This window comes from Athene noctua, chromosome 5 (assembly GCF_965140245.1).
Source record: "Athene noctua chromosome 5, bAthNoc1.hap1.1, whole genome shotgun sequence".
NCBI lineage: Eukaryota > Metazoa > Chordata > Aves > Strigiformes > Strigidae > Athene > Athene noctua.
The window spans coordinates 25,758,681-25,786,416 of record NC_134041.1 but is presented as its reverse complement, the minus strand read 5'-3'; the positions used below and the strand labels follow the sequence as shown (position 1 = coordinate 25,786,416).

The 27,736-nt window shown below is 39.2% G+C and overlaps 1 protein-coding gene across 1 annotated transcript in view; it reads right to left on the bottom strand.

The window, feature by feature from the left end:
• Positions 1 to 27,736, bottom strand: part of DENND1B (DENN domain containing 1B) — a 162,302-nt gene that overhangs the window by 118,877 nt on the left and 15,689 nt on the right. The gene's annotated exons all lie outside the window — the stretch shown is intronic.

Genomic DNA, 27,736 nt, shown 5'->3' with positions numbered 1-27,736 from the left:
ATATTAAAAAGAGGGTCAGCTTAGCGTCAAGCTTTGAGGCAAGTGCAAAAATGTATCTAAAAACTATGGAAGATACTGGTTTATTAAAAAGACATTTCATATTTATGAAACTGCATGTTTATTGTTTTACATAGGGTAGGAGTTTATAATGTACTGAACTATTTTCACATTCAACTCTTTTTAACCTTTGAGTGCTTCATTTTTTAAGCACGTGTTAAATTTTCACATTTTAATTTAATTAATAAAGTGATAAAATCCTCTTTCCATCCAAGGAAAAAAAGATGTAGAATGATAAGAAAGGGAAAACAAAGATCTCTCTATGAGGTACAGAAAAGTGTCATTTGTGATTTTAAAGACAGCACCAACATAACCAGCACTCTCAAGGAAGAGTTTCGAAAAGCTAGCATGTTTGAGTATTTTCTGTTCAGAGCCACTTAAAATTAACATTTCAATAATATCTTAAAGTATTCATTAACCTATTATAAAGTGTTAATTATCAAAATAATCAGTGTCATTTAGACTATATATTAGTATACAATTAACATTATTTTGAAGACTTCTAACACAACAACCTGAACCATAACCTTTCAACAAAAACAGAATTAGACACTTTATCCCCCCAAGGCTTTTAATCTCCTGTGATACAAAACCTTCCCGAGGTGCTACTGTTAAACTGTATCACAAACACCCATGAAGCTTCACAGCGCTTCTGTACAACAGATTAGCAGCAGCATTTGTCCATGTCCTAAAAGTGAAATTGCTCATCCTCCTGCAAGGGAGACCCAGGTCGGCACCAAAGCCCAGACTAGAGGAAGAGCTCTCCAGTTCCTGCTCATGCCCTAGCCAATGTCAGGCAGATCTGCCTGCTGTGGCTGACAACAGCTCTGGGCGCCAGTGAGCAGTAAAACAAGCAGAGAAACACGCTGGGGAACACTGCCTGATGGGAACTGCAACCTCTTGGCTACCTCAGGAGCTGCTGGGATTCCTTCTGAGGAGCCAACATCTTGGAAACGTATTCACATTTCCACTTCAGTCTCTAACGCTAGCATTGACTGATAAATCATAAACTTCCATGTTATTGCTATGTTTTACATCACAACTAGACAGTTCTCCACTTTTGGCAAAGTACAGAGGTTTCTACTCTTCTTTATCCTCCCACATATGTTTGCTGCTGCAAATTGAAGCTTTAATAGAAGGGAAACGCCATTGATGGTATTTTCATTCCAGCTGCTGATTTCAAATCCTACTATTCAACGTGCAGCTGCTGCCGCTGACCCACTCACAAGGAGCTGGAGACCAAAGCCAGCATTCCTCCTTCACCGCAGGGCAGATGTTAAACCAACAGTTTCAAACGTTGCAGAATTCAACTTGTCAATTAACTCAACCTAATTTAGACCTAATTTTCATCTAATTCAAATCCAATCGAGATTTTAAATAAAAACGTGGCCACTGGACTCTTCTTATTGGACAAAAACATTTTTGCTCCTAGGAACATCTGGGGAGAGTTCTGCAGTGAGTATATATGAAAATGTATGTATTTTGCACAAGGAATCTGCCCCCATCTACTATGGAGAGGAAGAACTTTTGGAGGCAGATATGAAACAAGAGATATACTATGTTTATAAAAATATGAGAGTCAGTAAATACAGTTACTTAAAACAGAGACTTTTTTTCCCATCTGTTTTGTGTGCATTCAAATCACAAACACAACTGTGTAATGACCAGATACAAAAGGAGTTTAAATATCTCCGTGCCTATACTGTAAGAGGTCTCTTATGTTTATTCCAACCTAGTATTATGAAAAAGAAAGTAATTATACACCAACAGTGATCTCTGACAAATTCAAGGAGCAGGAAGCATGGTAACAAGTATCTAACGTTGTTAAGTAATTCATAAATTACTTGCTAAAAAACACTGGAAATTGTGTAGAATCCAAAAAATACCTTAAAAGACCTTGCAAATGTAAGGCTGTATGTCCACATATATTTCAAGCATAAATTACTCTGTAAACAAGCAATCCCACTGCACTCCCACTACCAGCTACTTGTTGGTGATCCTGTACCATTGTGTCTCTCTTGCTGGTGCAGACTCCTTCACACTGAACCAGGTAAGGAAACTGACCACAACCAAACCGTGTGGAATTTTTCAGGCCAGCATCAGCTAAATAAGTTCCCCAAATCATTGGTTTTGTGCCAGAAAAAAAGGAAGAAAAAACAGGGAATGGAGAGTCGTGGTGAGAAGAAAGCAGGACTGCTTCAAGTGGCAGCAATCCAGCCTCACGCATTTGCTAGACCTCATGAAATACAAGCTGGTTACTAGCTTCCTCTAGTTCCATTTCTTATCGCCTATTTCTTGTTCAGAACTTCCCACATCTTGCTCTACCATTTATAGTTGCTTTTATTGCAAAACTCAAGAGCTATTGCCTGCGACTAGGTGCGTGGACCATTCTGCAGTAAGGCAAGCTGACAAAGCATTGTCAGGGAGAGGCAGACTTTGCAAGCTCACCTCTTCATAACAATGAAACTGGGCAGATTATTTTGACAGATGTGAAGTACGGTTACAAGAGAAACATTAAGTATATTGAATGCTTTAGCAACTCAGTAACAAAATCACAGGGTTTTCTGATACTTTGTAAAATGTTTAATGTATAAACTTCTAAATCGGAAAGAAATGTAATTTCTTTCACTGTTCTTGGTGGAAGTACATCTGCCAGGCTTCAAAAAAGGAAGCAGATCGCAATAGCAAAACCTTTTAAAAGTGTAATTTTAAAAGGTCACAATCAGGAGCAAAGTACAATCTCAGAATTAAGCAAAACACGGCTCTAGGTAACTTGGCGTTTGGGATCAAAAAATGGATAAAATTCACAACTCAGTGGGGCACCAAAAGAGCTGAACAGCATTTCACATGAGCACCCTTTACCTACTTGCAACAAGATCAACAGCTCCATTAACTTCTTTTGGTGCCCTGATACGCTAACAGATATAAAACCTGCAACAATAATTTAGTGTCCTGCTCAGCTTGCTACCTTCACTTTGTATTAGGAGGCTCTCGTACTACTCTGGTCTCACTTGAAATAATAAATACAGCTCTAAAGTAAATTCCAGTTCACCCAACTACAGGTATAACCACATTTATTTTCATATCGTGAAAGGATATTTATATCAAGAGAGAATATTTATATCAAGACAGGATAGTTAAATTCATAAGATCTGAACAGGAAGAATAACACTCTTAATACTCCTCATGAAAACAAAAAAGTGCCAACATTTAAAAAATATTCCTAACTCAATTCAATAAAAACATTCAGTGCTACATTCAGCAAAAATTACATGCTTCCAAGACCTGTCCAACTGCTTTGAGCTGGGTTTTGCAGTTGTTATTACTGGCTATTAACTGGTTATTTTAGTAGGTACTTGTCATACATTTATTAAGAAAGAAAATCTGATGTGACTTGTACTTCAGAAAGAAAAGTTACTATACTCTTTTTATGCCTTCACTCTCTGAAACCAAACCCTAACACCTATAAAAAGCCGTGGGATTTTATGATAATTATCCAAGTCAGGGATTGGGCTTTTTTCAAAAGATTATGTTTGTTTCTGCTTTTGGAGCTAGGCTCAGGCAGCATCTGACATATCTTTGTTGCAACTTCTCACAAGTGCTGCAAAGGAAAAAACAAAAGGGTACTGATTTAGAAATAAAAAGAGAAAGTATAATCCGATTCTGCAAGTTTATGCACTTTATCTTCAGATTTACAAAGACTGAATTTTCTTTTCCTTGAGGATTACTTTCCAGATACCCCACCTGATCTGTCAACGTTAGGTCAATTTTATTCTGGTTTTATGGGTGAGAGGATGAGACTCACTCAGAAATAGCTGTTGCTATAGCCAGCTGAGGAACTACTGAGCTCCTCCTCGTTCTCTTTTTCTAACAGACTTTTGGGGACAAATGCTTTGCGCCAATTCTAAGTAAATGTAGTAGTAAGAGGAAGTTGTTAAGTGTACACATAAAATAGTTTGTGCGTTCATGTATATATTGTTGCATGTGTAAATAGATACATGCATGTACAAGCACCACTTCTTCCTATGTCTACTGCATCCAGGACAGAGGTTTCTTACAGAAGTACATCTTAGCATGTGCCAGTAACACTTGAAAATTCCTTTGCTAAGTATCCTACAGCACTGGAAAGTGCATCTCCCAGGTGTAAATTTCACATTGTTGCAAGGCTGCAGTTCGTGCACACCTTGCTAGACCTAACTTGTAACATTTGACTTATTTGAGTATTTTTGCATCATTTGTGATCATGTAAGTCTGTCTATACATATTTTAAAAGAAAGCTTTTTATAATAAGGTTCAGAAAGAACCAGTTAAGCCCTTGAGTACCACAGTCCTCCACTTGCAGATGCAACTCTTGGTACAAGTCAGAAGAGAGATAAGCATAGAAAGGTTTGTTGAGGGACCAAAACTTAAGAGAATGGTATACTTGATACAAAGGGAAAAGTGCAATGGAAAAGTGCAATGCAAAAGTATTCAAAATGTTGCAGTCTAGAACTGATCTACACAAAAGATGCAGGTATACATACTAAAAGAGGAAAACACATGTATATCCTCACAGTAATTCCTCTCCAAAAAGCTATTCCTATAGAGATAACTTCATAAAGTATGTCAACCATATTTTTAGGAAAACCACTTCTAACACATTTTCTGTAAAAAATCTAAGAAAATATAAAATTACTATCTTCCATGACAGAGTAGATTAGAGATTAGAGATTTGCATTTGGAACTATGAAAAAATAAAGTGAAAGCTTTCTGAGTGGTAACTTTCCCAAAAACTCAGTAGTTAAATAAGCTTTAAAAATACTCTTCACCATCATTAAGATTGCAGATTATAGACATCACCCAAAAATACAACAGAATAAACTAATTAGCACACATTCAACCTGGTAATGGAACAAAAATTACAAACACATGCTGAGAAACATCATATCAGGTAATTCTCTTGACAGCAACAGAGAATAATTTCAGACAGAAAAACACAGCTAAGGTAGAATGAAACGGATTAATTAAGTAGTCCAATATTCTGCCTGGAGATGAGGAATCTTCATCCCTGTGGGTTTTACAGAGCAGGACAGACAAAAAGGCTGCCAAGCAGAGTTGGTCATGTCTTGGGACAGAAGAATGGTGTAGATGACTGCTCAGTATCCCTCCAGCTATATTTTCTCTGATGTCGTAAAGATATAAATTGGAAAAAAGCTGTCAGTGCAGAGGGGAAAGAAAGACTGGGGCCAGGAGTTATGGGGGTGGGAAAGAAACACAGTGAGGAAAAGAAAGGCAGCAAAGCAAAGCTTATTGCAGTCAGCTCTTCTTTCTTGTCTAGAGAAAAAAAAAAAAAAAAAACAAAAAAAAAGAAGTTCCAGATTGTTTTTCTTAAATGAACACAAGAATGCAATTAATAAAGCTGAAATGATATATCATTATCTCAGGGAACAGCTTTATAAACACACACTTAAGAAAATCTGCAGAATTGACTTTGTTAGAATAAGAAGTTTTCAGCAATAAAAAATTAGTTCTCTAAATCAAGTTTATAATACCGCTATTGTTCAAAGGCAAAAATCTGCTGCATACTTAAACTAATTTGATAGAAACCAGCAACAGTAATGATAATGATGCTTTTATATCAATATAGTATTTTATTACTACAACAGTGATTCAGAAACAAAAAAAGAGATGAACCATAGTGTGCAACCCAAGCGTTTTCATAGATTAAATCATGTGATGAAAAAACCAGCATTCACATAAAAAGATTTCTTCTTGCAAAAAAAGACATCTGTATATCACATTAAAGTTCGCTTGTTAACAGTTTTATACCTGAAGTGCCAGAGGTGCAGTATGAAAGGGAGGCACCACTGTCAGGAAGATCTGAGTGTGACAGTGGTCTTCAGCTCCCAGGTTTGGGGGATCAAAGTGGAGCACCGCCAGCAGGTGCAGGAAGAGCAAGACGCCGTGGAAAAGGGGGGGAAGAAGGGAGTTACAGTATTTTCCCAGCATCAGTAATCAAAAGAAATAACAAGAACAAAACACGCTGAAGCATCTTCATGAAGAAAGTGAAACTAAGGAACGCTTGCTAACTTCTCTGGCACTTAAAACCTTCAGATTAAAGACAGTATGCAAATGAAGGTAGCACTGTAGAAAATACTTGAAAGTACACTTTTATGAAAATCATGTAGTCCACGGTGCTCATCAAAGGAATACTGAAAGAAACTTCTACAGGACCCTTAAATCTGTTATTACTCTAACTCTTCCACAGAAAGCTTACTGCAGAATGCAACCACACTCTTAGTCTTTTCATAAAAGCAAATGTATTTACAAAATCATATCAAAACTTAATACAGCACCTTTGACTTCTTTACTCCACTTTACTCACTAACATGCCTTCTTAAATTGCCACCACAGTTTCAAACAGTTGCTACTTCAGCAAACAGAAAATGAACACAAGGCAAAAAACCACTCCACTGCAACAGGTATATACCCCTGGAAAGGCAACTACTTATAGCCAAAGACAGGTAATACTGAGTGCTTGACCACTGTCAATTTTAAGAGTTAAATACATAAATACAACCATGTCAGTTACAGAAAAATGTTAATGAGTTTCAGGAATTACATTTGCCAGCCCTTCCTGCTATATATTAATACACTGAGAGGTTTCTGGGTCTCTAAGGTGCTTACCCAGTAACGTCAGCAGCACATTTGAGCAAGGTGCTGAACCTAGACTCGCCTTGCAAAATAAGCCACCACATGGCCAAAATGCAGGAGCCCAGTATCTCCTGCCCCCTTTCCGCTCCCCATGCCACTGGCCTCTGCCTTGTCTTCAACTGATTGCAAAGCTTATACCCCATTTTGAAAAATTATTTAGGCAGTGAAGGTACCTGACTCTGGCATCAAAGGAAGTATTTGGAATGTGTGACTTTGACATTTTTCCTTTTAACTTTTCTCATAAAAAGTAAAGTGTTGTGCTGGTTTTGGCTGGGATAGAGTTAATTTTCTTCATAGCAGTGAGTATGGGGCTATGTTTTGGATTTGTGATGAAAATAGGGATGGTTTAGTTACTGCTGAGCAGTGCTTACAGAGTCAAGGCCTTTTCTGCCTCTAACCCCATCCCATCTGTAAGCAGGCTGAGGGTGCACAAGAAGTCAGAAGGGGACACAGCCAGGAGAGCTGACCCCAGGGATATCCCACACTGTACACCACCATGCTCAGACTATAAATCTGGGGGAAGAAGAGGGAAGCGAGGGGACATTCAGAGTGATGGCGTTTGTCTTCCCAAGTACCCGTTACACGTGATGGAGCCCAGCTTTCCTGGAGATGGCTGAGCACCTGCCTGCCAGTGGGAAAGAGTGAATTAATTCCTTGTTTTGCTTTGCTTACATGTGCAGCTTTTGCTTTACCTATTAAACTGTATTGTGCTCAACCCACAAGTTTTCTCGCTTTTACCCTTCCGATTCTCTTCCCCATTCCACCTGCAGGGAGTGAGTGACTGACTGTGTGGGGCTGAGTTGCTAGCTGGAGTTAAACCATGACAAGTGTTAACTAAATTACAACAGTGTCAACAAACACACATTAAATGCTGCCCTTTAAGAAAAGGAAAATGGAAAATAACATTTTAGTAGCCTGTCTCAGTTATAGTTACAGTAGCTGTCCCCTGTAAGTCTTCATGGCTGCACATTTGCAAATCTGAAATGTGGTTTTTATATCGGTGACTTCTCAGTTATGTTCAGAAACATAATTACAAAGACTGACTCCTCTCAGGTAAAATGAAAACATCTTCCTCATGTGAGGAAGGTTTTCCCAAGGAAACTGAACATAAACTGGGCAGGCTTTCAAGTATGCTGAAAGCTGTATCATAGTTTAAAATAATTTCTGTAGGACTTATGCTTGAAAAATGCCCTGAATTACTCATGGACTTATCAAGCGGCTCAGAATTTAATTGCATCTTTTCACAGACATGTAACTTACTAAATGGTTTCAGGATATCAGTGCTCACACCACATTTGTGGAAATTCAGAATTTTGTTTCTAATACATGGAAGAACAAAGATACAATCCACAAATTCAAGAGTCACTCAGTCTTTAAACGAAAAACACATACACCACATTCTTCTCTACATGCAAACACAACTCACATTTGAAGTCAAGTGGGTCCAGCTCAGTCGGCTACTCCAAGCATTACAACATCAAGGCAACTCCACAGCTTTTACATGCAGGTCATTACTCCCCCATCAAAGCATTACCAGCTCACAACCTATACTGAAATGTGTGAATCTGACCTGTGTACATCGCACTGTAAAGCCATGCAATAGATTTACTGATTGTAAAGTTTACCATAGAATTATTTTCAAGTACTTTTACTTTTGACTTTTTAACTTTTGTTAAGTTCCTCAAAGTACTCAGAAAATCGAGGATGTGAAAACAGTGAGCAAATATTGAACTGCAGCTAATCACATGCAAGACCCAGCCTACCACATTGTAGACATGCAGAGCTTTGTCTGATGGCACTACAGGGTTTAGACCTGGCAGTTCCTCTGATCTTTCAGATTTCCCTGTCAGTAACACACTCAAATTAAGAAATAAGTACTTGCTCCTTTTATGAGCAAGTAGATGGTTAAAACTTCTAGCCACAATTTTCCATCTCTTTCAGAGCTGCAGGTCAATCCCTTTTTGCCCAAGAATTTGTTACCACTGAAGGACAGAGCAGTAAGTCATTTCAGCTAACCAGAGATAGAAAGAACAGGTCCTTTTGGCTGCAATGCTATTAGCCATGCTTCAGGATAAAACCTTAATCAGGGTGAGAGTTCATTGCACAGATAGTGCACAGATAAAATGAATATATTCAGCCTTTATTTAGTCTCTTCACAAGATAAGCAGGAGTTTCTTTTACCTGCTAAGTCTTTAAGAATGAGCTCGTAAAGTGTGGCAACAACTGTATGTCTTTCGGAGATGCAGTACTATTTTTAATTTCCCTATTTTTAACTTGTAATCATGAGTGAATTGCAGCTCATGAGAACAAGGATCTAAGAACTAAGGTAGCAAAAGAACAAGCTAGTGAGTACCATATATGCCTTAAATCATTGTCAATGTTTCAGGAATGATTACAAAACAAAATACTGCTGTTCTACTGTCACTGGTTCTCTTGTTCAAAGAAGTTTAAAGGAGACAGGCTGTGCAGTGATCTAATGAAATGAACAGTAACTGAAAACAATAAGACTAAGGTCATTCACCTTTGCGATCAAATACAAGTTTTGCATCCCGCCCTGTAAGGATGAAAAAATAACTCACTACACTCCCTTGCAAACAGACACATTGTGCAGTGGTTTGTTCATTTTAAATGAACGTACAGGCCTTACAGTTATTAAAAAATATTGTGGGTTACATAATATTTTCCTATATTAATGCTGCAAGATTGATTTTGAGAAAGATCTAGAAAAGTTCAAGTACATTATTACCAAGCAATAGGTAGTAAGTAAATTAGGAAGCAGCAAACCTCCTGCACAGAGAAGCATACTGGAGATGGCCCATCACTCAGCACTCCCACATCATCTGACCAGAGACAGAGAAAAACATTTTATCTCATTGATTAAAACATTATATTCATTTTGTGGAACCCACACAGACTGCATATAGAAAAATCAAAAAGCTTCTGGCATATAACAAAGACTACATCTCAGTATTTTATGGATGACGAAGTTACTGCTACCTAATTTCCTTCAAGAAATACAAATTTGATATCAGCTTGGACATGAAACCAGGGATATATGTGACCCTGTAAAACAATCTGCCTAGTTGCAGGAAACACAGAATAATAGTCAAGCCATTTTTGACAGACATTTTTCAAAAAGAAAACAATTACAAATCTTACATTAAAATTTACATGCCTAAAAAAATCCCCTAATGAAATAAAAAAATTGACCAAAAATTTAATGCTTCTGTAAATTATTTTCAAAGCAGAAGTTAGTCCAGTCCTCTTGTTCCTTCAAGAAAAAAAAATAATGTTGCAGGGGAATTCCCTCCTGACTAGGGAAGATCTAATGATTATCTATTTACATTGCTTCTTGCCTGAACAGTGCAGCAACATTCCTTCCACCTTCCACTGGTAAGGACCACATCCTGGTCACAGCCCAACTGTTTAATATTTGAGGGCAGGACTTACCTGTAAATTATGACCTCTGCCTTAAAATACCAACTAGCACAAACAGTAAAATGTGATGATTCAACAACTAATAGGTTTATTAGCCCAGAGCAATACTGGTATACATAATACATTGGAATAATGGAATATATAACATTATCATGGAATACATAATATCATTATTCAAATTATAAAGGTAAGTGCACTATGTAAATAGACAAGATATAAGACAGACATCTTTTACAATCAGGGTGGTGAAACACTGGAACAGATTGCCCAGAGAGGTGGTAGGTGCCCCACCCGTGGAAATACTCAAGGTCAGGTTGGATGGGGCTTTGAGCAGCTTGATCTATTTGAAGATGTCTCTGCTCATTGCACGGGGTTGAACTAGTTTCTGTGATATTTATTTAGCACATCAGTAGACAAACACCACCTTCAAACATCCTCCACTAATGCTTTCCCCAGCTAAATGCTTTAGACAAACTGCTCCCAAACAGGGAAAATATTTCCAAAACTTAAGTATATAAAATTTATTATATGGAAAGCATGAAGGTAGAAAAATATTCTGTCATCTTCTCCATTTCCTTCCCTCCGTCCTTGCTTCCTAATCTGTTCACTATCTAAGTGTTCTTCTCTATTTGGTAGACACATGGGAAGAGGAACGTTTTCTTGGAGTCACTAGGCAAAACCCCAGGCGGGTTTCGGGTTTGAACAGAGCACATGCAGCAGTGACCAGCCTGTGGGATGTGGCTGTCTCCCCCTCCAAGTACACTTCCTCCTTTCCCACAAGACTATTGAGAGCAAAGCTGAAACTGGAGCTGGCAACATGGCAATTCTTCAGGCATCATAGGCTGGCCTGTGTTTCATTTCCTCTTCCCAGAGGCCCTGCTTTCCCCAAGCACAGGGGAGAACGAAGGTAAACTGAAACAACAGCTCTTTGCAGGTTCAGGAACAGAGGGTAGTGATAAGCTTAAAGGTGTGAAAACTACTGCCTTAGATACTGACTTCATGTTCAAACAGTTCTGATTTGTAGCAGGAGGGAGATTATCATTCTTGAAATGGGCCATCTCTAACATTTAGAGAGTTTCCAGCAGCAGTGAAAGCACCATCGCCTGTTTGACTGAAAATGATCCAGTGTTCATCTTGTACCATGATACAGACTCCATCAAAGTCTTCTGAATGCAAAATACATGCAGGAATCATGAGCTTTCCATCTGCCCTGGTGACCACTAACCTAGCATACATCTGTATTAAGGCAGAAGACCTTCATGAAAATATACACAGGAAAACCCAAAACAAGAGAACTTCTTGCCCAGACCTCATCCTGCTTCCTCCCCTCTGTCAGCTCAGACCTACCTCTCTGGGGCTTGGTAAGCGCTGCACAGCCAACCCCACTGACGCTGTCATAACCAAGGAAAGCTAACAGGGAGAAGGAATTAGCTTCTCTGTTCACTGCTTTATTCTAAACTATTTATGACATTTCAGATAATTAATATAGCTACTACTGTATTGTATATTCACTCCATCTTTATGATTACACTGTGAAACAGGGCTGAGGATTGTGTCATGACACTGAGCTTATGTGTGAAAGAGAATGAACATAACTGTATGTTATGAAAACATAGTTTCAAATTTTCTCTTTATCCTGGTTTTGTTCTCCCATTACAATTAATGTAGTCTATACGAAATTCAAGACTTTCAGATTTTGCTTACTGGCGGTGGAAAACTGGCTGTGGTAGGAAGGAATGGATGTACAGCAGCACTGACAACCGGGACCTGCCCTGGCTGTTTCCTACACTTCAGAACATCTACGGCACAGCAGCTGAAATACATCTGACTCTGAAAGTTTTAATTATATCAGACAACATTTAATAATTTTATATACATACCAATCTGCTACAAATTAAAGCAATCATACACATTCTCAGTTACACAAAGTTCTAAAATCATAACAATCACGTTGATTAGACTACATATATAGTTTGCTATATGTGTGAACAGTTCACAGATTTAAAATATCTTTTTAAAAGATATTTTTTCTAGCCTATTCTGATTCATTTTTATCTTGGTTGTTCATGATACATTAAACCAGAATAAAGATGAAAGAGCACTGATCAATAAGCACAAATTTTTTTTGCCTTTGCTTTCTGTCTTATACCAAATCCATTTTAATACCATTGGGGGGAAAAAATAAACTCATCAGTCACCTGATGGAGTAATTCAAAACTTAACCAAACAGGGCTAATGGGTGAGAATTGAATTGAAAACACCTTGACAAAGAAAGCAATTTCTTTTCTTCGCACTCCTCAGAAGCTGTGGGTGATCACTGTAATCGAACCATCAACAGCGAGGGGCCATCTGTCCCAAGGGCACTGCATGTGAGCAAGAATCAACAACAAAAAATTATAGAGGCTGCCCCACATGCATTCAGCCCCAATTTGTCTATGGCAGGAAGCATGCAACTTAAAAATCAATGTTTTGACGTTTTTCACATACCAGTCCTTAAAAGTCAACACCAAACTTTTGATAAGTACAAAACACAAAAATCAGGTTAAGAGGTTGCTTACAGAAAAATCAGTGTTACTCCAATAGCTAATAAACCTCTAATCAGCTGAGATTTTCACTCTATCATGAAGCACTCATGTTTTAGTATCCAATAATCAGTTCGAGGGGAAAAAAAAAAAAAAAAAGACTACAAAAAAATAACCTTTACACTATTATGTTGAGTCCTCTCTAGTACTAGTCTGTGCAGCTAATGAAGACATTCCAGGTACTTAGCAAACCACCAAACCACCTACACAGAATCCCCAAACCTTCAAACCTTGGGGTTTTTCCACAGGAAACAAAGACGACATTAAGAAGGAGTCTCCCAGCAGTTTCCAAGCCAGCGACCGCAGACAATGTACGCTGAGAGCAGGGGGCTCAGGCTGACCCAGCAGAAGCACCGTGGCTTTGGCACCTGATGTCCCAGGGAACAGAGACTCTGATCCCCACCAGAGACCTCCTAGGACAGGAGTACAGGCTCCACAGCACATCCCTCCCAGGGATGCTCCCAAACTAAGCATTTTTCCCTCACTAAGACTTTCAAAGAGAACACCACACACAGCAGAAGGTTAAAGCAATTTCTTTGGCATTTTCTTACTGAAAAATGTATTGATCATTTATTAAAATAAACTCTGACATAGCTGCATCTCTCTGCGCCTTTCCAACTGCTTCAAAACTCTAGAGAGTCACAGTATAGATATAGAGGGCAGCAAGAAAAAAAAATTTTTTTGTTGTTGTTCAGCTTCATTAACAGTATTTGTCTCTCTGCTTCATCATGGGCCCAGTCAGCAGCACAGCAAGCTGGGAATTAGAAGACGCACACTGATTTTCAGTCCTGCCAGTTACCTGCTGCATTACCTCAATTTCAGGTTCCAAAATATCATGAGATCTTGGGAAAATGAATTCTTTTTGATTCAGAAGAACATTTACAGGCATTTTAAAAAGGACATTTCCACGCAAGCCCAAGTTTAGTAATTTTAAAGCACAGGCCACCCATATACAAGTAAAAGCAAGTCAAAGGACTTTCTCACAAGTGTTTACAGTTACTCAGGTCAAAATTCCAAATTATGTGCCAGAGTTGGGTCAACAAAACAGGGGATGTAAATGGCTTCCCAATATACATAAAGGGGCTGTAACCAGAACAGTATTGTGCCTTGCTGCCCTGAAGGCAGGATATCTGGGTTTCAGTCTCTACGAATTATTAATCCCAAAGCACATTTAATAACTAGGAAACTCTGCAAGACATTTCTTGATATCACATACTTCAGAGATAAAGCAGAAAAGTTATGGTTCTCTACTGATTTTTAAAGTACTATTTATTCAGAATAGCAAAGTAGGATGGTGATGTAGGTGCATGATTTCAATTTATATCCCATTACAAAGTAACTGTGATGTATCTTATGAAACCTCAGTGCCTGATGACTGCTCCGTCCAGTGGACTCTTCAATAAATCATGCACAAAATAGTGAAAATTAATTTAACAGTGTGATAATAGCAGACAATATATTTCACTCTAATAGAAAAAGCTAAAGTTCAAAACAACATGCTGCACTCGCATGGCCCATGCGGGGTCAGAACTCAACACATCCTTTGTAAACTGAGCCTTTCCAGAAGGCAAGGTCAGAAGCCGCTTTTTCCCATTTCAGCAGTCTGCATTCAAACTAGCTGTCCTGAAAGTACAAGAGCGTATGTCAGAAGCAGCTACTTCAATGAAGGCACCCTGCAAGGTGCACAGCTACGCTGCTGGGTGGGAGCCCAACGCAGCCCGCCTGCCTCACTGCCTGGGAAGCCAGGGTACACCAGCCGGGCTGCAGGCTCCAGCTGGTCAGTCATCCAGTCACAGAGGCAAAGCAGCAGCCCAAAGAGCGGGTTACTGCCACTCAGGGTAGAAAGAGAAGAGAAGACAGACCTGTGCACACTCAGAAGAGCAATGGGATGTTTGGGGATGGGCAGATAAGGACTACAGGAAGGAAGAGGGTATTACAGAAAGATAGGCCATCCATATGTTTGAACTGAGTATTTCTGCCTCTTAAGTAATAAAGGTCTTAATTTTACTTTCCAAAGCACGTTACAGCACAAAGAAGTGAGATGAGGACAAGGAAACCATGAGCAATGCATGTCTATGCACCAGATATACAGCAACCAAAAATATTAGCAAGGAGAAAAATATTATTATTATTATTGATGTGAAAGAACAAGGAAAGACTTATTAATAAATCAATATCAGCATGAATTAAGGTTATGTTTCATCTAAAACCATCGATTTAGCAAATATATCTGATGCTAATATTTCAGAATGCACCTATAAACTTGCACAACAATAACACCCATCAACACAGAACACAAAAAAAGCTGAAATATAGAACACTGCAGGTAATATTACATATTACATTAATCTGTAAGAAATTTTTCACAAAAAGGCCTCCTCTCAACCACTGCCCTTCTCTCATTGCACAATTTCTCTTTCAGTGTTTGCATGAAAGGATTAGATGCTATTATGTCTTCCACATGTTGGAAGGGCTGTATGATTCTAACATTCATTTTGTATCTCTCTCTTCAACTTCTTCCTTGATGTAGATCATTACATAAACCTCAGGTTACCTACTATCCCCACATCACTAGTCAATTCTTGTCATTTCACACTCATGCTATGTCCTCCCACACTTTCTCTGTCTCCACCAGTAAGAGAGCACTGCTGCCATAGCTGCAGGTTCACCACAGGACTTCTTAAAAGGATGATCTGAATGATCAGTATGGTCTGATAACAATTTGGTAAATACCCAGAGCTTTCCTCTTTATTCTTCCTCTTGCTTCTGAAAACAAAAGGAAATTCAACTCTAGGAGAAACAGTTGCGCTCTATTAATGTCTGTGAAACACAGGCCAGCAACAGTGTACAGTTGAAATCAATGCTAAAGGGCAATAATTTCTGATCTAAATCCAAATTAAAGTCCTGACCAAATGGGCCCCAAGAAAACAGTACAATTATCTCAGTCACCAGGAAAAAAAAATAAGCTAATAATAGTAAGAATTAATCACAGGTGCCAACCAATCTTCATACAGCATAAAAAAAGAATTTTTGGAGGAAGTATTAAAATGTTTTCAGATAAGCAAATTCTTGTGCTAAAACACAGTATGCTGCAGCAAAACCAATCGTTAACCATGTGCATGCATTTATAATAAAGAACAGTTCAATATGCAGCTAGATATAAGAGAAGTTGCTTTGCTTTAAGAGAACTAATTCAATTTTTTTATTAATGAAGTCTAACCATAATCACCCAGGCTGACAACTTCATAATCAATGGGATATGCTGTATTTGTAAATTATGTCTATATAAAATAAGGTATCTCCTTACAACACCATTTAATTGTTTTGACAATTAGTAAGAAAACATACAGGGTTTGAAAACAGTGCTGCACCTTTCAAGTAGAAAAATGTACTCTCTCTCTCAAGGAGGCCTCAGATAACTCCTCTCTTATCCTGAGTGTTCCATCACTCTGATAAACAAAATCAGTACACTTGCCAGAGCAGGGAGAATCCACACATTTCCAAAAACTGAAAATACTAAAAATAGATTTGAAGAATTAGGATTGCAAATATCACCTCTTAATTTTAAGTTATCCCAGATGACTTATTGCTTAAATTCTTCATTCCTATCATGAGAACTAACTAGACAAAACAGGAGGCCTGCAAGCTGGGTGTCTTGTCTGCGTACGTTGAAAAACACATCCAGGACAGAACTGGAACCTAAAGCCTCATCTGCCCACAGAGAATTTCTTTTCAGGGTAGATAAATTCCACTGAGTAACATTCTGCTTTAAACTGTAAAGTTTACATCCTTTTTTCAGGGGAAGTTCTGTTTAATCTTTATCAGTGATCTGGATGAGGAGATTGAGTGCACCCTCAGTAAATTTGCAGATGACACCAAGTTGGGCAGGAGAGCTGACCTGCTTGAGGGTAGGAAGGTTCTACAGAGGGATCTGGACAGTCAGGAGTGATGGACTGAGGCCAACTGTATGAGGTTCAACAAGGCTGAGTGCCAGGCCCTGCACTTGGGTCACAACGACCCCAAGCAATGCCACAGCCTTGGGGCAGAGTGGCTGGGAAATTGCCCTGTGGAAAAGGACCTGGGGGTGTTGGTCAACAGCTGGCTGAGCATGAGCCAGCAGTGTGCCCAGGTAGCCAAGGCGGCCAACAGCATCCTGGCTTGGATCAGGAATAGTGTGGCCAGCAGGACTAGGGAAGTGATCATCCCCCTGTACTTGGCACAGGTGAAGCCACACCTCAAACACCACGTTCAGTTTTGGGTCCTTCGCTGCAAGAAAGATATTGAGGTGCTGGGACATGTCCCAAGAAGGGCAACAAAGCCGGTCTTCACATGGGTCTGGAGCACAAATCCTATGAGGAGCGGCTGAGGGAACTGGGGTTTAGCCTGGAGACAAGGAGGCTCAGGGGAGATGTCTTCACTCTCTACAGCTACCTGAGAGGAGGTTGTAGCGAGGTGGGTGTCGGTCTCTTCTGCTAAGTAACAAGTGATAGGATGAGAGGAAACAGCTTCAAGTTGCCCCAGGGGAGGTTTAGATTGGATATTAGGAAAAATTTCTTCACCAGAAGGGTTGTCAAGCGTTGGAACAGGCTGCCCAGGGAAGTGTTGGAGTCACCATCCCTGGGACGTATTTAAAAGACAGGTAGATGTGGTGCTTAGGGACACGGTTTAATGGTGGATTTGGCAGTGCTAGGTTAATGGTTGGACTCAAAGAACTTAAAGGTCTTTTTCAACCTAAATGATTCTATGATTCTATCAAAAGAGACAGTTAAGAGTCCAGAAGTAAAATCTTGTTCTAGCTCAACTCCATGCCTGCCTGCCATTTGCTTTCCCAGGGCCAATACACCATCTTAACATACATGTGACTTACAAACTTTAATTTAGACACACACAGTACTTTTTATCACAAAGTTTTCTCCCTTTGTAGCAACTGGGGGCAGGGGGGGCAAGATAACAAGGAGATACAAACTAGATCATATTGTAGTATCGTACAGCAGTAGTTTTAGCCCTTTTTTTTCTTCCTGAAATGTGGATATATTGCATGCAATGCTATTCCAGAACACAACATCATCATTAGTCATCTTTCAAAGTATGAAAGAGGCTTAGATTGCTTTTGAAAATTCCAGAAGAAATAATTACGGGGAAAAGAACTGTCTCATTTTACAAATTCAAATCTAAGATACTGGAAGGTCACCTACTCTAAAACACATAAACCTTTTAACTGCCAGTGTTTCCAAAGGCAAAAACGTCAGTCATTTGGTTTGAGAACACCATTTTATCCCATCAAATCTGAAACACTTACAGGATCACAATTCATATTGTAGGCTGCACACTGAAAAAGTTACAAAAGTAACCCATTAGCAGCAAGGCAAATCATAAAATCATAGAATGGTTTGGGTTGGAAGGGATCTTAAAACTCATCCAGTCCCACCTCCCCCTGCCATGGCAGGGACACCTTCCACTAGCCCAGGTTGCTCAAAGCCCCGTCCAACCCGGCCTTGAACACTGCCACGGAGGGGGCAGCCACAGCTGCTCTGGGCAACCTGTGCCAGTGCCTCAACAAACTCACACTAAAGAATTTCTTCCTCATACCTAATCTAAATCTACCCTCTCTCTGTTTAAAGCCATTACCCCTCACCCTACCCCTACACTCCCTAATCAAGAGCCCCTCCCCAGCTTTCCTGTACCCCCTTTAAGCACTGGAAGGCCGCTATAAGGTCTCTCTGGAGCCTTCTCTTCTCCAGGCTGAACAACCCCAACTCTCTCAGCCTGTCCTCACAGGGGAGGTGATCCAGCCCCCTGATCATCTCTGTGGCCTCCTCTGGACCCACTCGAGCAGGTCCATGTCCTTCTGATGTTGGGGGCCCCAGAACTGGACTGCAGGTGGGGTCTCACAAGAGTGGAGGAGAAGGGGAGAATCCCCTCCCTCGACCTGCTGGCCACACTTGTCTTGATGCAGCCCAGGACACGGTTGACTCTCTGAGCTGCAAGTGCACATTGCTGGCTCATAGTCAGCTTTGCATCTGCTGATACTCCCAAATCCTTCTCTGCAGGGCTCCTCTCAATCCACTCCTCACCCAGCCTGTATTTGTGCTTGGGACTTCCCCCATGTGCAGGACCTTGCAGTTGGCCTTGAACTTCATGAGGTTTGCACAGACCCACCTCTCCAGCCTGTCCAGGTCCCTCTGGATGGCACATCCCTTCCCTCCCCACACAGCTTGGTGTTGTCAGTGAACTTGCTGAGGGTGCACTCAATCCCACTGTCCATGTCCCCAACAAAGATGTTAAACAGCACCAGTCCCAATACCAACCCCTGAGGAATATCACTCTTCAAATGGAACATAATGGGCTATTCATTTTATTTTCACTTAATAGCTATAGGAATCACCTCCACAGGTTTGTTCAGCAACAGCCACAATCTTAAGTCTTTCATTTAAAATTTATTTATTAAACAACCCTGCATATTTGACAACCTCTCCACTAAAACACTGTACTTTGAAATCAGTGAACCCGAAAGTGTTTCTAATAATGTAAACAGAACAAAGAACCTTTTCTCTCATTTGAAGATGTGTCAGATCACTGAAGTACACTTAGTACCACCCTTCTGAGGAACTTACTCCTAATATACTTAAAAAGAAGAAAGATGGATGTCTATGAAATTGAGAAATGAAGGATTAAACTCAGCCAAGGGTCAGAGAAAGCCCAAAGTATGAGGCTGTGCCATTTCCAAGTACAAATACAATCAAGCATGTACCAAAATATATTTCCCCAAGTGCTGAGAAGCCTTGCCACTGGCTGGCTAAGGAATGCTGGTGGTTATTGATCACTTCTCTTAATACAAGGGGCCTAAAGCTGTCCAGGTCATAAGCAATGTTTGAAGATGTGACATGTGAAGAGAGTCAACAACAAAGCCTAGCTTTAATCCCTTTGTATGAAGCAGGAAGAGGAATTTACCTCTTATATAAAACACATCTATGTCCAGTGAAGTATAAAACTTCCATAGGTGCACAAGCAAGGCATTATGTCTTCTTTGCTTTTTTGCATGCTGGGAGAGACCAGGAGGGAGGAGAGTAGCCCTTCTCATAGGCTGGATGTAGTGAAGCACAAGGAATGGTTGTACACCAGGCAGGGAACTGAGCTTTAATGCACCAAGTATGTTAAATCATTGTTGGTATCTTCTGCCAGCCTGAGTCAAGAGTAGTGCAACCAATTAGTCCAAACGGGTAGACCTGAGAATATGGGAGGCTTAACTGTTAGTTAACGTAACTTCCATCATTTCTAATTGGATTGCAACTAAATTCCCAGCACTGATAATATCAAGATGAGATCAGAGGGGAAAGCCTCCATATTCCCTTTGCACGAAGATTGGAAACAGCTCTCCCCTGCTGTTGTACAATAGCACTGACCACCCAAAGATCCACAGCTTTAACTAAGAGACCCATCTCACTGCCTGTTGAACGCATATGAGGAGGTTATTACTGTGAGGCTTCTTTATGAACTTCAAAAACCAGCCCACAAACAGTGGAAACAGTTAAAAGGTCAAATGCTAAATGATATTAATCTGTGCAAAGGAAGATTAGAATAAAATTTTTCATCAAAAATGGACCTGATCTGGGCTGGGGATGAGAGGAGCAGAGTAATTGTGCTTTTAAGGGTTGCAGAGAGATTAGATTTTAATTTGGGGATCTCTACCAAGAATTTGAGAAGACAGTGCTCTGGAAGCTCCAAACTCTGTAGCAATGTGCAGCTAAGCCAGAGCACATCTTCAGACTCCCTTGCATCCCACCAGAACTCCTGAAACTATTCCTGACATTTGCTTGACCCATTTTTGATAAACAAAGAATGGGGTACTTGAAGTATTTTTCCCCCTTGTTCATCCCATTCTTTGCTAGTCTCTTGTTTTATGGTCAGAGGTTAAACTGCTGACCTCTCACCTTCAAGGCAAGTTTTTCCCCCCTTCCATAAAAGGTTTTTCACAGTGTGCAGCATTCGGATTAGCCCCTATCCCCTTGAACAAAAGCTATGCCTTTGTACTACTGGTTTGGGCATGGAGTCCGTACATCAGAGGAAGCTGCTCCTACTTACCATTCACAATAACTATATTGTGAGGCCCCTCTAACGCCTCGTCTCTCAGTGTCTAGACTGTCACCCAACCAGCCAGCAAAAAGAAAATCCTGTAAAGCACTCAACTGAAAATTAACTATGGTATCCTGTTGTGAACCTGATGAAGACGTTATTTGAACATACGGTAAAACTTTCCATTGTTTAACATAAAGATAAGAGAAAAACTTTTAGAGCCCTAAGCTTTAAATAGTCATAGGGATCAATTCAGTCATGGGTCAGTAAATGCATTTTATTAGCAAGCAGCTATTGCTTATGTGTGTCATTAAAATAATACACAGATTATTAAGTTATACTCAAGCGCCTAGCTTTCGGAATAGCTACAGAGCCTAACTTTGTACTCACTAAGGACACACTAAGGCAAAGCTCAAGACATAGGAGAAGTGCATCTTCCAGAATTAACTGAAAGCATAGCATCAGTACTGCCCGCTATCCCAGTTACCTTCAGCAATTAAAATAACATAATTATAGCAACAGAAATATTTTATGTTTTGCTGTATGGAACAATACGTGTAAGTGATCAGCATCACCTGCCATCAAAAAAAAGAGAAGTATGGGCAAGAAAAGGTTATCTGTAAAGTTAGAGAGCAAATAAACCATGGGATTTTTTTTTTTTGGGGGTGGGGAAATGTTGGGGACAATAGAAAAGAAACCCACTGCAATGAATTGATTTTGTTTCTGTGTAACACCTGTATTTCTACAGCATAAATAATACACAGTGGCAAGAAAGTTTACTGAAGTGGACTAAAATTAATATATTCCTTCATCTTGAGAAAAAAAAAATTCACAAGCAGGCCAAAAAGAAAAAACAAACCTAGACCCAAGTAATATTTTAATAGGTATACGATATATTGTGTATTGTGAGCCACTGAAATGAATTTATTATTGCATACAAATAGATGTTTGCATCTTTGCAGAGTTCTTATGGCCTCCCTTGAGTGTGTATTTTAGAAAGAATTCCCGGGGCTTTGCTAGCAGAATAAGCCACAGCTGAGGAAATGCATCTCTCTCCCCAGTTTCACCAATCTATTTTGGAAAGAGAGCCAGAGTGTCTCAAAATGAGTCAGACAAATTGTTGTTTGGCATAGGTTGATTGACTGGGGGAACATGAGGGTGTTTACTTGGGTTTTGGGTTGTTTGTTTCTTAAAGTGTGTTTTGTGCTGTAACCATCCCTGTCGTAACAGGAAAAACAACAAAAAAACCCCAACCACCATTTATCCCCTAGCAGCTACCCCACAGGGCCTGGTCATGGCAGCAGTATGTGGAAAGCAACAGGACTCCACAGCCTGGAAACAAATGCAACTGTAACTGAAATGCCCCAGGACAGAAATGACAGCAACCTCAATTCCCTCAACAGGTAGAAAAGGTTGGCTCTGAGGAGGAGGCAGAAACAGGAGATAACCTTCTGTCTTCATAATATAACAGACATCAGGCACATATCACCATCTCCCTCTGCCATACAGGACAGTCATGCTTAGGAAGCCCAAGTATTTTAATGTTCCTTGTAATGCCCTTTTAAAAAATATATATATATATCCCACAGAGGATAGCTGTCATCATACCTAGACACTGCTACATGTTAATAACTTTAGCTATAAAAATACTTAAGTCAACTTCTGATCTGTTTTAGGCTCTGTGATCCTTCCCTGGACTGACCACTGGACTGCTCACCAGGAAGACCTGTGTTGCACACCATAGCCACTGGCAGCAACACCTACTGCACCGCAACAAGAGTATGAACACCCTTGGTATTGTTCTGAACTACTTTTACTCAGAGTTATCATACATAAACCTCACCATATTATCACTAATCTCCAGAACCGATACAAAGAAATAGTAATAAAGAGGCATTTACTGTAATTAAATTGGAAAGGAAAATGGTTGCCTTCTACACCACGGATTGGATACACCTTCTTCTCTGTGTCCACCGCACTCTGCCTTCTCCACAGCAGGGTCTTTTCAGTGCAAGATAGCAACAGATGCTCAACGTGACATTTCAACATTCAAATTACTCCTGGATAGGTTGGCCAAATCAGTAACTACAAAAGAGATTTCTCAAATGAGAACTTAAGGGCATTAAATTGAAAACTGTAAAATAACCATGGTTCTCTGAAGCTGAGTCAGCTCCCAAAACAACACAGGAACCTAAGTCAGCTCCCAAAACAAGACAGCCACCACAGGAAGAAAAACAACAGAGGACCTAATACTATAATCCTGCTCATGGTACCAAAGAACTTGCTTATTTATAGATATTTACTGTAAACGTGATTCAACAAGATGCACATTTTCACACATATGTAGGCCTGTCTGAACAATATAGGTAAACTGATTTCAGGTTGACAAAACATCGGAGAAGAAATGTAGTCTGAGAAGGAACCAATCCAGAGCATTAACACAAGAGTATGATAATAGAAATTGTACCATTTTCTTATGATGCATTATTATTTTTAGTTCTAAACAAGGTTTCTGAGAGTCAAAAAAGGTAACGAGAGACTTAAAAATCAGAACACTTTGAAATTCCCCCTGTGGCTAGAAGTAAAAATCCAAAATTCTTCTTACTACACTGAAATTACATTTGGGGCCATTTTATACTCACTTCTCTGACCTCATGTTTAGCACCATAACATCAGGGGAAAAAAAAAAAAACAACTCACAACTGTGTAAAACTGTATTACATAAGATCAGACAAACAATTGATTTGAAGCTTTAGAAACAGACAAAGAACTCAAAAAGTTGTGGTTTGGAGACGGTAATGTTTGTTTTTACAACTCCATATATTTCTAATCTTGTTATGAGACAGAGCAGTAACACTAAACAGCAAATTCTCTGCCATGGGTAAAAGTGACAAAACGCTTTCCAAGCATAGGGAAAAAAAAAAAAGTGAATCATTGCTCTGCTGCTATAGAAATTCATAACATGACAAAATTTGGATATTTCATGCAGTTCTGACCATCCTCTCCTCAAAAACTAAAAAAGATTGGCAGACGACTGTGAAAGGAGGCCTGATGCTTTTGGAGACCACTAGAAACAGGCAATGGTTAATTTTGGATCCACGCAGGAAAGAAGTTGCATCAGTGCAGGAAAGGATCCAAATTTTAGACTGGGGGTTCATGTGTTTTGTTCCAAGCAGGCAGCCCTGTTTTCAAAAACTGAATGCTGAGCTCCTTGCAGCAACATCAGACCTATTTTAAGCTGCCAGATCTGGAAAAGCAGAGTTTAACACATCTCAGAAAAAATTTTCTGGATAATTCAGCCAGATTCAGGTCATGCTGGCCAGACCTTCCATGGCTAACTTCATCTGGTTTCATTAACCAGTGCTTTAACAGTTACACAAAAGGAGACACATACCTTCACACAGAGATCAGGTATGCATTAAAACAAGGAATGCACAGATAACTCCATCTGCACTGGAAAAACAAACAAACAACAAAACAACACACACATGAAAAAAACAAACCACAACAACAAACACAACAAACACAAACCACCACAAACAGAATCTTTACTTGTCCTGACAATGAGAAGCAACATCCTTCTTTTGCAAAGAACTGCTGAAAGATAAATTTTCAAACACAGATGTCTAATTTAAGAATACATTTCTGTTGTTCTTCCAATTACAGAGCATCTCCTTAATGAAAAGCCTCAGAGACAACTTCCTCCCACATACACTTACATGCAAAATTAAAAACCAAAAATGAGAGGATAGCAAAACAAAGAACTAACTGCACTATAAGGAGATACTTCATTAAGCTACTGAGCAAGATACTAAATCTCACTTCTGATGTGCTAAGAAAAATTTATTTTCTAGACAGTTATAAATACATGGTTTGTGTGCTTGGTTTAAGAATCACCTTGCACAGATAACTTAGTTGGCCTACTTTGTCCTTTTCTTCATCTATATGCTATTATTTACCAACTTGTTCTTTCTTATGCTTAAATTGTTTGTCATTCATGATCTACATGCATATAATCAAATTAACATATAAAAAACTATGCAATATGCACCATCCTAAAAGCATCACATGTAAAAAAGTAAACTACACACAAATATACATCTAAAACCCATAACACTGACAGATACACAAAAAATTATTAATCTACCATTGCTTTTGGGCTCTTTAGTTATTTTAATCTCAATTAGTTGCTACAGCTGCTTCAAAAAATTAGAGTTATAGATCTATACATACAAAGGGGTAAGGTTTTAAGCCATGGTACAATGAGTAAGTAATTTCAAGTACCATAAAGCCCTGCAGCTAAATTTAAAACAAAAAGGTTACTGACTATAATCTTCCAGTAATGTTTGAAAACTACTTAAGAAAATTCTGACTACAAACTGTTAATTTTTTCCCCCCAGAAAGGCTCTAATAAAGGGTACGTGAATATATCACTTATTTGTTTTGCTTTTGGAATGAAACTGTACAGCAGGGGGTTTTTTTAAAACGAACAAACAAACAAACAAACAAAAACAACACACCACATTTTAGCATTTATTATTTCTTTCCTAAATATACAGGAAGGCTTTGATAATAAAAAGAAAGCATAGCCAGATCCACCCATTTTTATAGTTCTTTATAACATTGATCTATTTTTAAATCCTGTGTTTTACACAGAAAGCAATGCTATTCTGTTATTAACAGAAGCAATTATCAAATGCTCTGAAATGCTAAAAACAATTACAAATGTCACAAAAGCTCCAGCCTGAACTAACAAAACCTCAGTCTACTTTCCCATTCTCTGTACTTTAACATAGCTTTTATTGAATAAAAAGAAAGAAATCAAATAAACTCTGTTATCTTAAATGTAACACATCTGTGTGGTACCTTGAATTCCAGCAATATTCTCCCCTCTAAAAACCAAAGACATAAAGAGTGATGCTAAACACCAGCACAATCCTAATCCACTCCCTCTCTCAAATCAGTCATTATTCATTGGGTTTTCCTTCCATGTTTCCTAGCTGCTCTCTGTATGCTACGGGGAGCCATTCACCCGTTAACAGTCACAGAAACCTACTAGTTTTGCTTGGCCAGCTTTCTTACACAAGACAACTTTAGAGAAGCAAAGCAACACTAGGACTGTAGTGCAATGTGACAGGAGTGCTTTCAGCTTCCCTCACCACAAAGGAGATCAAAAGAAAAAGGTGCCAAATTGCACCTCTCTTGGCAAGGCACCCAAGCCCCTACCGGTAAAAACAGAAAGTAGAGTGAGTACCATTCTCACAACCGCTATTCCTTGACAAGTGACAAAGCAGTCAGTAGGATATGCTTGATGAGCTATGGGTGAAATAGCATGTAGTTTTAAAACTATTAATTCACTAATTTACCTGGATTATGTGTATCTTAAAACAACATTCTGCAATCGTGCTGTTGCATTGGGCAACATCAACAATGTTTTAATGAAGCTTTTGGTAAATTTACTACTTGAATAAAGCCTAGAACAATCTTCTTTTTGAAGTTACAGGTCAGCAGGAAGTTGTAACTTTCAGATAGATTTGCAGCTGAAGTGCTGCTGTGGTGTAAAGGTAATAACAATACATAGACTTGCTTAATCTTTTCAATAGTAGGTACTACAGTGCTTTAAGAAGGTCATAATCGCAATCCCCTCATATTTCATGATACAATAGCTTATAAAGAGGCTTGGGGGCACAGCTGGTTTTTTAAAAGGTTTTCTATGGCTTAAGTACGTTTAAAAGGTTACACAGTAAATTTTCTCTGCTGTCTTACCAAACAGATTATTTGAGGTGAAGGTGTTGCTTAACCATAGACTTCAACCCCACTGGCTCCTGCTTGAATGGGAGGTGCTTCAGGTGCTTTACCTACAGCTAAATACATTGCTAATTAAGGTTAATCATCAATGAACAAAACCAAACTTAGGTTACTGTCTCATAGATAAAAATGATTATTTCAAAAAAATATTCACTCCAAGGACAGGAAAAGCTAACACATAGGAAAATTATGTAATTTCTCCATAATACAGTTCTATCTTGATTTTCAGCAATGAGAAGCAGCATATATATGCTATTTTCTTCGTGGCAGTTTCAGTAGTGCTCATCCTCTCACTATTATTTCAGTTACACCAACACAATTTCTGTGCAATCACACAATAACTAAGACAGCTTTTGCTTTCTCATAGCTGCCCGTGGAAAGATAAACTGCAGAACAGAAGACAGTAACACAATACTAGCACCAGAAAACCACTACCAAGAAATGTACTGTGCTCCATATTAGTCATTCATTTCAAAACTGAAGTATCTATTTCTTGGAAAATGCTATTCAGAGACAAGGCTTTTATTTTGCAGAACTTGTCTAATGGATACTTATTAGCAGTAAAGCTCACTGATGCGGCCCACAGTAATGCATCACTCGGGCTTTCAGCGACATGATCCTGGCTTTCTTCACTCCCCTTCGGGGTGACTGGTGCTTGTACCTCCTACTAATGTAGAGTATGTGGTTTACCTTCGTGGAACCATTTTTTTTTTTTTTTTTTTAAACGCAGTTTGGCTGAAGCTCAACATCAGCAAAGTCCAGCAAAACTAGGATTATGTCTGGCCCTTACAATGTGGGTTTTTTTTCATCCTTTTCCCTTAGTGTTGCTAAATCAAATGAAAACATAAACCTCACACTTGCAAAGGAGGAAGCACAGACAATAACAGGACACTCAAACAAAACAAAAAAAAAGAAAAAAAAATCCAAGCTAGCTCTATAAACATATTGCAGAGCTGAAAGATTTTGTATCCTATTAATAACTACTGAGCCATCTAGCCACACGTTAGGAAGATACATTATCTGTTGTTTATAAAATGCTTTTCTTTGTTGACTTACTACCATTCAAAACCAGACTTGGTTGGTAC